This window comes from Dromiciops gliroides, chromosome 1, assembly GCF_019393635.1.
Source record: "Dromiciops gliroides isolate mDroGli1 chromosome 1, mDroGli1.pri, whole genome shotgun sequence".
Lineage (NCBI taxonomy): Eukaryota > Metazoa > Chordata > Mammalia > Microbiotheria > Microbiotheriidae > Dromiciops > Dromiciops gliroides.
Genome location: NC_057861.1, coordinates 205,093,771 through 205,105,053, shown reverse-complemented (window position 1 = coordinate 205,105,053; position 11,283 = coordinate 205,093,771). Strand labels below are relative to the sequence as shown.

At 34.5% G+C, this 11,283-nt stretch overlaps 1 non-coding gene across 1 annotated transcript; it reads left to right on the top strand.

Annotated features, from left to right (window-relative positions):
• The first annotated feature begins 1,508 nt into the window (after window positions 1-1,508).
• Window positions 1,509-1,615, top strand: LOC122737642. Its single transcript, XR_006354456.1, has one exon. It is a non-coding gene; the product is annotated as a U6 spliceosomal RNA (small nuclear RNA).
• The last annotated feature ends 9,668 nt before the right edge of the window (window positions 1,616-11,283 follow it).

Genomic DNA, 11,283 nt, shown 5'->3' with positions numbered 1-11,283 from the left:
GAAGATTGGAGTAAGGGAGTTTAAATCCATCTTTAAAAAAACAACAAAACAAAACAAAACAAAAAAACCTTACAAGATGTGTAACCCTAGTGTAAAAATATTTTAACTGACTGTGGCTAATCTGTTGACTTTTGATTGGCTGGCTATCTGACTGCTATTAATTTCTTAAGCCAGTTCCTTCCCCCACTGCCTCTCAGACTGATAAGAAAAAAGGATTAAAATGTCTTTTTTTTCCATTAAAGCAAATATGGGTTTTATTTAGGTGAATATACTTAGAGTTAAATGTAGAAACAATGATAACAAAAGTAAAACACAATCTGTCAGCTTTTCTGCCAACAAACTCTCCACTTTATCTTTTAACAATCCCTCCTGCCACCGCAGCTTGCACTTCTTGTTTGCCATGCCCGGAACTTTCTTAGTGTCCTCCTGCATCTCAGTACCAACCAACCTTCTTCTAGGGTTCCCCATTCCATCTAACTTCCCTCTCTGCACCGTAGTGGCCCCTGAAAAGCCCCTTAATCTGTCCTGTTGTGAACACCCTTTCTTTACTGTAGCCACCATCTCCTGAGTGAACCCCCCTTTCTGTACTCTTGATGACCCCCCAAGTGCTTCTTCTCTCACCAACCTCTCAGTGTCTCTTTCTTCTTGTTAGCTCTTTCTCCAACCTCCTGTCAGCCCCTCACATTTTCTCCATCATCATCATCCCCCCCTCGAACCCCCAGCGTCTCTCTTTTTATTAACTTGCTCTCTCAGGTGAAACTCAGGGTGGCTGCCCCCAGGGCTGGCGAAGCCCCATGCTGCCTACACTGGAAGCTGTGGCTGGGGAAGTAAACTGTAGCTTCCCTCAGGATTTTCCCTGCACATCTCTGCTGTGTACACTGGGCCATACCTTGCCACATCCAGGGCCTGGGGATTTTCCTGTTTGCAGTTTAGCCTGGCTCAGAGGCCCCCCACAGCTGAAATGGACAGGGAGGGGCAACTCTGCTCAGGGAGCCTGAGGCTAATTTTAATGCCTACACTAGGCAAGTCACTTAGCCTTTTTTTACCTCATTATCAAAATAGCATATATCTTCCAGGGCAGTTATGGGTATCAAATGAGGAAAAAAAAATGTAAAATGTTTAACATAGTATCTAGCTCATAGTAAAAGCTACATAAATATGAAAGGAAGGGCAGGGGTAGGTGAGTGAGGCAAGAGTAGCAATATGCTTGACAAAGGATGTTGACTTGAAATTGGGACTCTGGGAAGACTGGCCAAAACCAAATGCTAAAACCAAAAGGATTACATTTTATTTATAAATTAGGCATTAAAGGGGCAGTGGGTGGCACAGTGAAGAAATCACTGACTCTGGATTCAGGAGGACCTGAATTCAAATCTGGCCTCAGACACTTGACACTTACTAGCTGTGTGACCCTGGACAAGTCACTTAACCACCATTGCCTTGCCCAAAAAATTAAAAAAAAAAATTTTTCTGTACAAACAGAATCAATGCCTTCAAAATAGAAGGGAGTGCTCACTTTGGCAACACATACATGAAAATTTGAATGATACAGAGAAGATTAGTATGGCCCCTGTGCAAGGATGACATGCAAAGTCGTGAAGTGTTCCAAAGGAAAAAAAAAATAGAAGGGAGGCAGAAAGCTGAGAAACAATTTTTATAGCCAGTATTTCTGACAAAGGTCTCATTTCTAAAATACATAGGGAACCAAATCAAATTTATAAGTATCCAAGTCATTCCCCAATTGAGAAATGGTCAAAGGATGTGAATAGGCAGTTTTCTGATGAAGAAATAAAAGCTATTTCCATATGAAAAAATGCTCTAAATCACTATTGAATAGAGAAATGCAAATTAAAACAATTCTGAGGTATCACCTCACACCTATCAGGTTGGCTAATATGACAAAAAAGGAAAATAATAAATGTTGGAGAAGCTGTGGAAAAATTGGAACACTACTGCATTGTTGGTGGAGCTGTGAACCGATCCAACCATTCTGGAGAGCAATTTGGAACTGTCCCCAAAGGGCTATAAACCTCTGCATACCCTTTGTCCCAACAATATCTCCATTAGGTCTTTTTCCCAAAGCAATCATAAAAAAGGAAAAGGGACCTTCACATGTACAAAAATATTTATTGTTGCTCTTTTTGTGTTGGCAAGGAATTGGAATTTGAGGCAATGCCCATCAATTGGAGAATGACTGAACAAGTTGTGGTATATGAATGTAATTTGCTATAAGAAACTATTAGCAGGTAGATTTCAGAGAAACCTGGAAGGAGTTACATGAAACTGATGCTTAGTGAGATGAGCAGAACCAGGATAACATTGTATACAGTACCAACAACATTGTATGTTGATCAGCTATGATAGATGTGCCTCTTTTCAGCAATATAATGGTCCAAGATAGTTCCAAAAGACTCATGATGGAAAATGCTTCCCAAATCCAGAAAAAAGAACTGTGGCATCTAGATGCAGATTGAACCATACTATTTCTATTTTTTTTTCCTTTTTTAAGGTTTTTCCCTTTTTTCTCTGATTCATCTTTCACAGCATGACTGATTCAGAAGTATGTTTGACTTGATTGTACATATATAACCTATTTCAGATTGCTTCCTATTTTAAGGAGGGGGGAGGTAAGGGAGTGAGGGAGAAAAATTTGAAACTAGAAAATTATGAAAACAAATGTTGAAAACATGTAACTAGAAAATAATAAAAAAAACTTTTATGATTTAAAAAAAATGGCAAACTACTCCAGTATTTTTGCCAAGAAAATTTTATGGACAGTATTGGGGTGCTATGGTCCATGGGGTCACAAGAAGTCAGACAGGACTGAATGAATGGACAACACCACCAAATTATGAGAATTCTTGGGCAGGTGAAGAAATTGTAAAGCTATCAAAACAACCAACAAATATGTTTAGCTTTAGTCCTGTTAGTCCCTTCACCCTCCTTTCCCTACTATTTGTCAACAATATTTTTAAAAATGCCATCATTTTGGGTTGCCTCCCCTTCCCATTCAATTGATGTACTGTGGGTGGTTAGAATTTCAGAGGGAAAGAACAAGCAAAGTCCTATCAATATGTCAGTGTTCTGGGAAGGTACTAGAATGACTCGCGTCACACTCTAGTGAGTACAATTTTTCATTCTGCATTGAATGATAACTCACATCTATATGTCATTTTAATGTTTGCAAAGTGTTTTCTTAACAACAATACCATGAAGTTGGTAGTACAAATATTTGTAGTCCCATTTTACAGATGAGGAAACTAAAGCTCAGGAAAAATATTGCTGTAATTTTAACTCAACTACCCACAGTATCTATAAGCCTATTAACACCACTAAACACATCCAGGTGCTGTTTTATCCTCTCAAAGTGGAAGATATGTTTCCACATCTCTTAACTAAACCCAAGAAATAAACTGCAAATAGTAAGATACTACTTCTCCAACCCTTTCTTTCTACCCCCAGCCCTGTCTCAGTTGCATAGCTGCATTAGGACAAGAAAGAGAGTTAACTGGAGGTTTTCTTATTAAAATTAAGGCTAAATTGCTCCTTTGCAGCAAAAAAATTGCTACAAAAATCATCCTTAGAGCCAATATAAATAAAGAAAAAATAAGGGTAGTGGGATAAATACAAGTATAATTATAGGAGGAAACTAGATCCATATAACATTTTTTTATGTACCAGTAAGCTGATAGTGGCTTTGGGTATAAAAGTGACCCTCTCCTTTAGTGTGTTACACAAGTTCCAAATGATTTTGTACCAGAATGTTATTGTAATTAATTGTCCAAGTTCTTTCTTGTGACTAGAGGTCCCAGCTCCTGGACTGAAGGATGCTAGTAGCTACTAATCCCATCTATCCTATGTTTAGTCACCAAAGTAATTTTCCAAAAGCAATGGTCAGACTTTATTACAACCTTGCTCAATAAACTCCAGTGGCTCCCTGTTACCTCTAGTAGCAAATTACAAAATGCATTTTTTATAACTCAAAGCCCTTCATAAACCTTCCCCTCCCCAAAGCTTTCTAGTCACATTTTACATCATAGCTTCCCCCAAATCTTTAATCCTGTGACACTTCCTTGCTGTTCTTCAAACAAAAGAATCCATTTCTTGACTTCAGGCATTTTCCCTGACTATCACCCATGCTTGGAACATTATCCCTCTTAATCTCTGCCTCTTGGCTACCCTTGTTTCCTTCAAGTCGTTGCTAAAATATCAAATTCTGCAGGAAGTCTTTTCCAATTCCTCTTAATTCTAGGGCCTTTCATTTTTTTTTTACTATTTCCTATTTATCTTACATATGATTTGTTTGTACTGTGTTTGAATGATTTCTCCTCTATTAGATTATGAGCTCAGCAAAGAAAGGAATTTTCTACTGGATTTCTATTCATTTAACACAGTGCTTGGCAAATATTAAGTGCTTAATAAATGTTCATCAACTAACCAGTTTTATCTTCTTTGACAGAATCCTCAACATATGAGACTACTTTCTTAGGTCTGTCTTTTGCCTTTTCCAGATAGGGCAAAGGTTAACTAGACTCAACTTCTAGGATGGAAATATTCCCATAGTCAATATATTGAAATATTTTTTCATTTAAAAAAATCTTCATTGTGAACCTATCATATATCAAAGAAAGCAAGTATTTATATATAAATTGTAAAACAAAAGAGAATTGCTTGGGAAACTGTCAATCTCTTGCAAGAAAAAAAAAAGTAAAAAGGGATAGCTAGGTGGCACAGTGGATAAAGTAGCAACCCTGGATTTAGGAGGACCTGAGTTTAAATCTGGCCTCAGACACTTGACACTTACTAATGGTGTGACCCTGGGCAAGTCACTTAATGCTCATTGCCCTGAAAGTAAAAAAAAAAAAAAAAAAAAGGAAACTGTCAATCTCCATTATAGAGCATTTGCTTTTCTTTTAAAGAATTTTTAAAACTCAATATGCTACTTTCAAAGGTATCCTCTTTATCTGTGATTCCATCTCAATTTCTTTTTGTTCCAATTTCTATTCTTTTGGGTAGGAAAGGGGCAGGGGGTGTGTGTTAGTGGTAGGTATCCTAAACTGATCCTTCATTTCCCTTCCCTTTTGAAGGAGGAAGTGGTTTTATTAACAAATATGTATAATCAAGACATGATAAAAAATTGAAATGAGTCCTTTATCTTTCTATAAGAAGAAGGGTCATATGCTTCTTCATCCATCTTCTAGATGCATGATTAATCTATTGGTGTTAGTCTAATGATGTTCAGTAAGTGTAGCTTTTCCCCCCATTTTGGCAGGGATTAGGGATGTGGAGTAGACTTGTGAATTCATTGGGCCCTCCTTATATGAAGGAACTCCCACCCTCCCAAATAACAGGTAGCTGGGTGGGCCAGTGGATATAATACTACACTAGGAGGTAGGATTCAAAATCAGTTTATGAGGAATCTGTGTGATATCAGATATCTCATGTATCCTCTCATATACTCAGATTTCACATCTGCAAATTTATGGGCTTTCACTCTGTGGTTGCAAGGAGCTCCAAAGAGGTTTGCATTGATCAGCACTGTTCCTGGCTCTTAGATGACAGTGCCTATCCAAAACAAAACAATAATAACACAAGAAAATAAAATTGAAATGAAGGGTAATATTTAAATATTAAAACAAATATGTATTATTCAAAATGTCTAATTCTCTTTTCCCTGAACAATCAGACTATGCCAAGTCCTCATAGTTCTAGAAACTTGAAAAATACTCAAACTTCTCCCCACTTTTTTCACCAAGAATAATAAATTCTCAAAAGATCCTGAAATTCTCCGTAGGGTATTGAACATAATTTTATTCAAAAAATTCAGCACTTCTTCCCAACAAAAACTTAAGTAGCAATAATGGATAGAGAAGCTACTAACTCAGCTGGCAAAAATGCATTAAAACAGTGAAAAGGAAAAGTGAGAAAAACATATAGCCCACTGCACTATTAACAGGCCTTGAGTTAAGAAAGGAAAAAAAAATACTTAAAGAAAAAAAAAGCAGATTGTTCTCACCTAGAATTGCACAAATTACTTAGATATTTCCTATAAAAAGTATGAAAATACTTGTTAATTGAAATTAATATTTGAAGAGTGTCTAGAGCTGGAGTTTTTAAGGTTTTTGTCGATCTGGCCATAACTTCTAAATGTAATAATAAGAACAACAAAAGCAATAATATTGATGATGATGATAATCTTTTTATAGCATTTTAAGCTTTGCAAAGCTTTTTATTCTCACAATAAACCTCAGACATAGGTACTATTAATACTATATTATATATGTATATCTATATAAACTATGTCATACAACATATATTTGATATATAATGTTAGATTATATTATTGATATATTATTAGTATTATTATTATTACCATTTTATAGCTAAGTAATCTGAGCTAGAAAATATTTAAGTGACTTACCAAAGTTCACAAAATGAATAAGTGTTTGAGATTTTTATTTCAAATCATGCCTTCTTGACTCCAGTTTCAATGTTTTCTCCATTGTTTTTAAATATTTTAAGGAAATGCTAAATTTCAGTTGAAATGTAAAGATGTAATTCAGTTTGTAAAGATAAAAAATATATATATTTTCCCATCCTAGTTAGCAAACCTGTTGAAATCTATTCCTGGATCCCTAGATCCCTTAAGTATCTGTGGATAAATTCTAGGTTAAATATATCTAATTTAGAGGAAAGCAACTGGGAAAATGAGGATAATGTCAGTGAGATCATAGCATATGATGAAAACTTGAAGGAAATGTATTTTATTTAGCATGGAGAAGATGAAGACACTTGGGAGTGTTAGCTTTCTCTGTGTTTTTGAAGAAAAATCATGTAAAGGAGGAATTACCTTTTTCTTCTTGGCTTCAGAGAACAGAAAGCTAAAGAATGAGGAATAATGAAATGTAGATTTAGGCTTAATACAAGGAAAACTTTTCTAAACAACACTATCTATAAATAGAATGAGATATATAAGCAGTGGTAGTTTCCCTATCACTGGAAGTCTCCAAGTAAAATTTAGATGACTAGGTAGATTTTAAAGGAATTCTTTTTTGAGTCTCTGTGTGTTTGTGTGTGTGTGTGTGTGTGTGTGTGTGTGCATGTGTGTATAAAACAATTTAGACTAGATGGACGGCAGGTATTCTTTCAATTATGAAATTTTGTGATATATAAAAATAAAACTTACAATATTCTAGGCATTAATAGGTAAAATCAAAATTTGTGATCTATTGAACAACAAAAAGTCTCTCTTTATTTCATACATGGATACTAACTATGATGGTACATTAAAAGAGAGGGTCCAGCACAAACAAAACCAATGCAACCAAGACTAGAAGGAAAGCAGAAAAGTGGGAAACAATTTGATAGTGTTTCTGACAAAAGTCTCATTTCTCAAATCTATAGATATCTAAGTAAAATTTATAAGAATAAAAGGAATTTTCCAATTGATAAATGGTCAAAGGATACAAAAAGGAAGTTTTCAGATGAAGAAATGAAAACTATCCATTGCTATATGGGGAAAAAAAATTGCTGTAAATCACTACTGATGAGAGAAATGCAAATTAAAACAACTCTGAGGTTCCACCTCACACATATCAGATTGGCTAACATGAAAGCAAAGGCAATTTATAAATGTAGTAAAAAATGAGGGGAAATTGGGACACTAATGCATTGTTGGTAGAATTGTGAACTGATCCAGTCCTTTTGGAGAGCAATTTGAAACTATGTCAAAAAAGGAAGGAAAGTGCAAAATCTTTGATCCAACAATACCAATACCAGGCATCCCAATGAGATCATTAAAAAAGGGATGAAAAAAGACCAATATTTATGAAAATATTTATAGCAGCTATCTTTATGGTGGCAAAGAATTAGAAACTGAGGAAATGTCCATCAACCTGGGAATAGTTGGACAAATTGTGGTATATAAATGTAATGGAAAACTATTGTGCTGTAAGAAATAATGAGTAGGCATCAGAAAAACCTGGAAAAACCTACATGAAATCATAGTGAGTGAAGTGAGCAGAACCAGGAGAACATTGTACAAAGTATCAATAACATTGTGTGATAATTAACTGTGATAGACTTAGTTCTTTTCAGCAATACAATGATCCAAGGCAATTCCAAAATATTCATGATGGAATATTTTGGAATATCTCTCCACAGCCAGAGAAAGAACTATGGAATTTGAATGCAGATCAGAGCATACTATTTTCACTTACCTATTTGTGTGTGTGTGGCTTTTCCCTTTTATTCTGTTTCTTCTTTCACAGCATGACTAATGTGAAAATATGTTTACATGATTGCAAATGCATAACCTATAATCAGATTTCTTGCTGTCTTGGGGAGGAGGCTGGTAGGAAGGGAGGGAGAAACAAATTGAAACTCGAAATCTTATTAAAATTTAGTGGGAGGGGCATTTAGGTGGCACAGTGGATAAAGCACCAGCCCTGGATTCAGGAGGACCTGAGTTCAAATCTGGCCTCAGACACTTGACACTCACTAGCTCTGTGACTCTGGGCAAGTTACTTAACTCTCATTGCCCCATGAAAAGAAATAAAGAAATAAATTGAATGTTAAAAACTTTCTTTATATCTAATTAGAAAATATAAAATATTATTTACAAAAAAGAAGAAAAAGAAAGAGAAAGAAAGAAAGAGAAAGAGAAAGAAAGAAAGAAAGAAAGAAAGAAAGAAAGAAAGAAAGAAAGAAAGAAAGAAAGAAAGAAAGAAAGAAAGAAGGAAAAAGGTAAAGAGAGATCCCACAGGTCAATGTTTGCTCCTGACAGGTCTTGGGTTCCTGATTAATCCTATAGCTCCTAAGAGTAGAGTATATAGACAACTACATTTAAGTGGCAGATAATGGTGCTGCCCTCTCTGAAAGATATATCTTTGCTTTCTCTAAAGCCATACTGAAAGTACTTTTGGGACAGGGAATATAGTTTAGCTATTCTACATCTCCAATTTAACTTGGGGATAAGAAATTTATCAGTTCTGTTAAAAATGGAGGATAGTATATTCACAGTGTATATATGTTGCTGCAAGTACTAAGTGACTTGGTATAATTCATTTTATTTAATCCCTCTCTTCACAAAGATCACACAACTGAGACAATATTCTAACCTTTCAATCTTAGCTGTAAGTCTCAACAGCCTCTTTTTCCTGTGTCCAATCAGGCCTTGTGAACTCTGGCTAAATACTTAGCTGATGAGCTGCCTTTGAATACAAATCTCCATATCTCTTTAGTACACAATTTCTGTATAGAATACACAAAACTAGTAATGATACAAGGTTCCAACATTTGCTTACAAAATTTTCCATTTGGGGTGATGACATATGGATAAGTGCAACTGTGTACTTGCAGAAAGGAGACATCTCCCCAATCTGCTATATGGTACTTTTATCACCTTCTGATAATTAATTGTCATTCCATTTTAGAAGAAATAAGGCTATCAAAGTAGCTCCAGCATTCAGGTAGATTCTCCCCTAAAGCAAATAGACATAATAATCAAGGAGATATTACAATCAATAAATGGATTTCTTATTCCTTGTGCTATCAAGTAGAATTAAGTTATATATGTAAATATATGTGTGTATATATATATATGTATACACACACATATATATATATATATATATGTATACATACACACACACACACACACACACATATATATATATATATATATATATATATATATATATATATATATATATATATAGTTATTTTCCTGGACATTCGTAAACCAAACCATGATAATATTTCATTAGTTCCTCAGGATAATGTATTCATTAAATGATCAAAAAATGGCAACATTTTGTGTATTAAAAAAAAAAACAACAACTATCACCAGATGGGCAATCAACATTTACAACAAAAATAGAATACATGTTTGAATTCCATATTTCTATGCAAAAACTGGTTATAGGTCTTTCAACACTTTTTTTTTGTAAAAACCAAATATATTTTGTTCTTTCACAAATTCTCAGAAAAGTGACTTTTGGGTAAATCTTGCCAGGGATATGTATGTTTTTGTATTCCACTTTGAAGTAGTGTTTCATGGCAAATTTTTTTTTCTTAATTATTTTCTCCTACTGTACTGAATCACAAGGAAGAGGCAACATTTGCTATTATGGGGGGGGAAATATTACAGGGTGAAACTATCTAAAGCATTTTGAAATTCCATATCTATATCAGAATCTTGATATAGCTACACACATATATATATATGTATATGTACATATATGTACATATGCATCTATATATACACATATATGTGTAGATGTAGATCTATGTAGATGTAAGTAACTATACATGTATATGCATATATAAATGTGTGTATGTATGGATATAATAGAAGGCTACTATATATACAGTGTAGTGGATAGAATGCTTGGTAGGAAGACCTGAAATCAAATCAAGATTCAGTCACTTACTACCTGTGTGATCTTTGGAAAGTGATTTAACTTCTAAAAAGTGGAGCAATAAAAATTTCTAAATTGCAGAGCTTTTGTGGGAATAAAATGAGAATTTCATAAAATACTTAGTCTGTCACACAGTAGATGCTAAATAAATTCTTCTTCCCTCCCCTTCTTTTTAAATTGGTCCATGGCAGAAACTTCTTTGTGATGTAAAAATGAAGTAAATGTTCTTTTTTTCTATATTAACAAACAGCTATAAAATATTGGCATTTCAGGCAAATGGCAGAGGTGTTCAAATTTGTGTAGGAGAACTTATGTTTAAAACTGAGTTTGCTTCCTTGGAAAGTCACTTTATCACTCTGGGCCTTAGCTTCATTATCTTTAAAATAAAGGGGTTGAAATAGATGACATTGAAGATCTTTTCTGGATTAAAAAACAAAAAACACATATAATTATATGATTTCTAACAAAACTTGAAATTTAAATTTAAGGAAATTAATTGACTCCCTACACTTACATGTACTAAACCCTCTAAAGTAGACACAACATTTTGCCTTTTTGTAGAGATTGAAAGAAATTATAGATCAACTTTCTTCATGCACCACATGTTTTTTCAGGTTACAAGGGCACAAGTCCAAAGCAATGTCAAAATTAATTACAGAAGTTGTGTCACCTGAAGTTCATATTTCTCATGTGTTCAGAGGTGAGAGGTGGGGAGAAGAGCCATAGAAAAGTATGCCCTTCAGTGTGGGCATAATCTGTGTGATATTCATGTTCTGATAGACGCATAGTGTTATTGAAGGGAATGGAATAGTTTTCTCCTACCCTAAATCATTGTAGATTTACTACTATGCAAACAAAATGA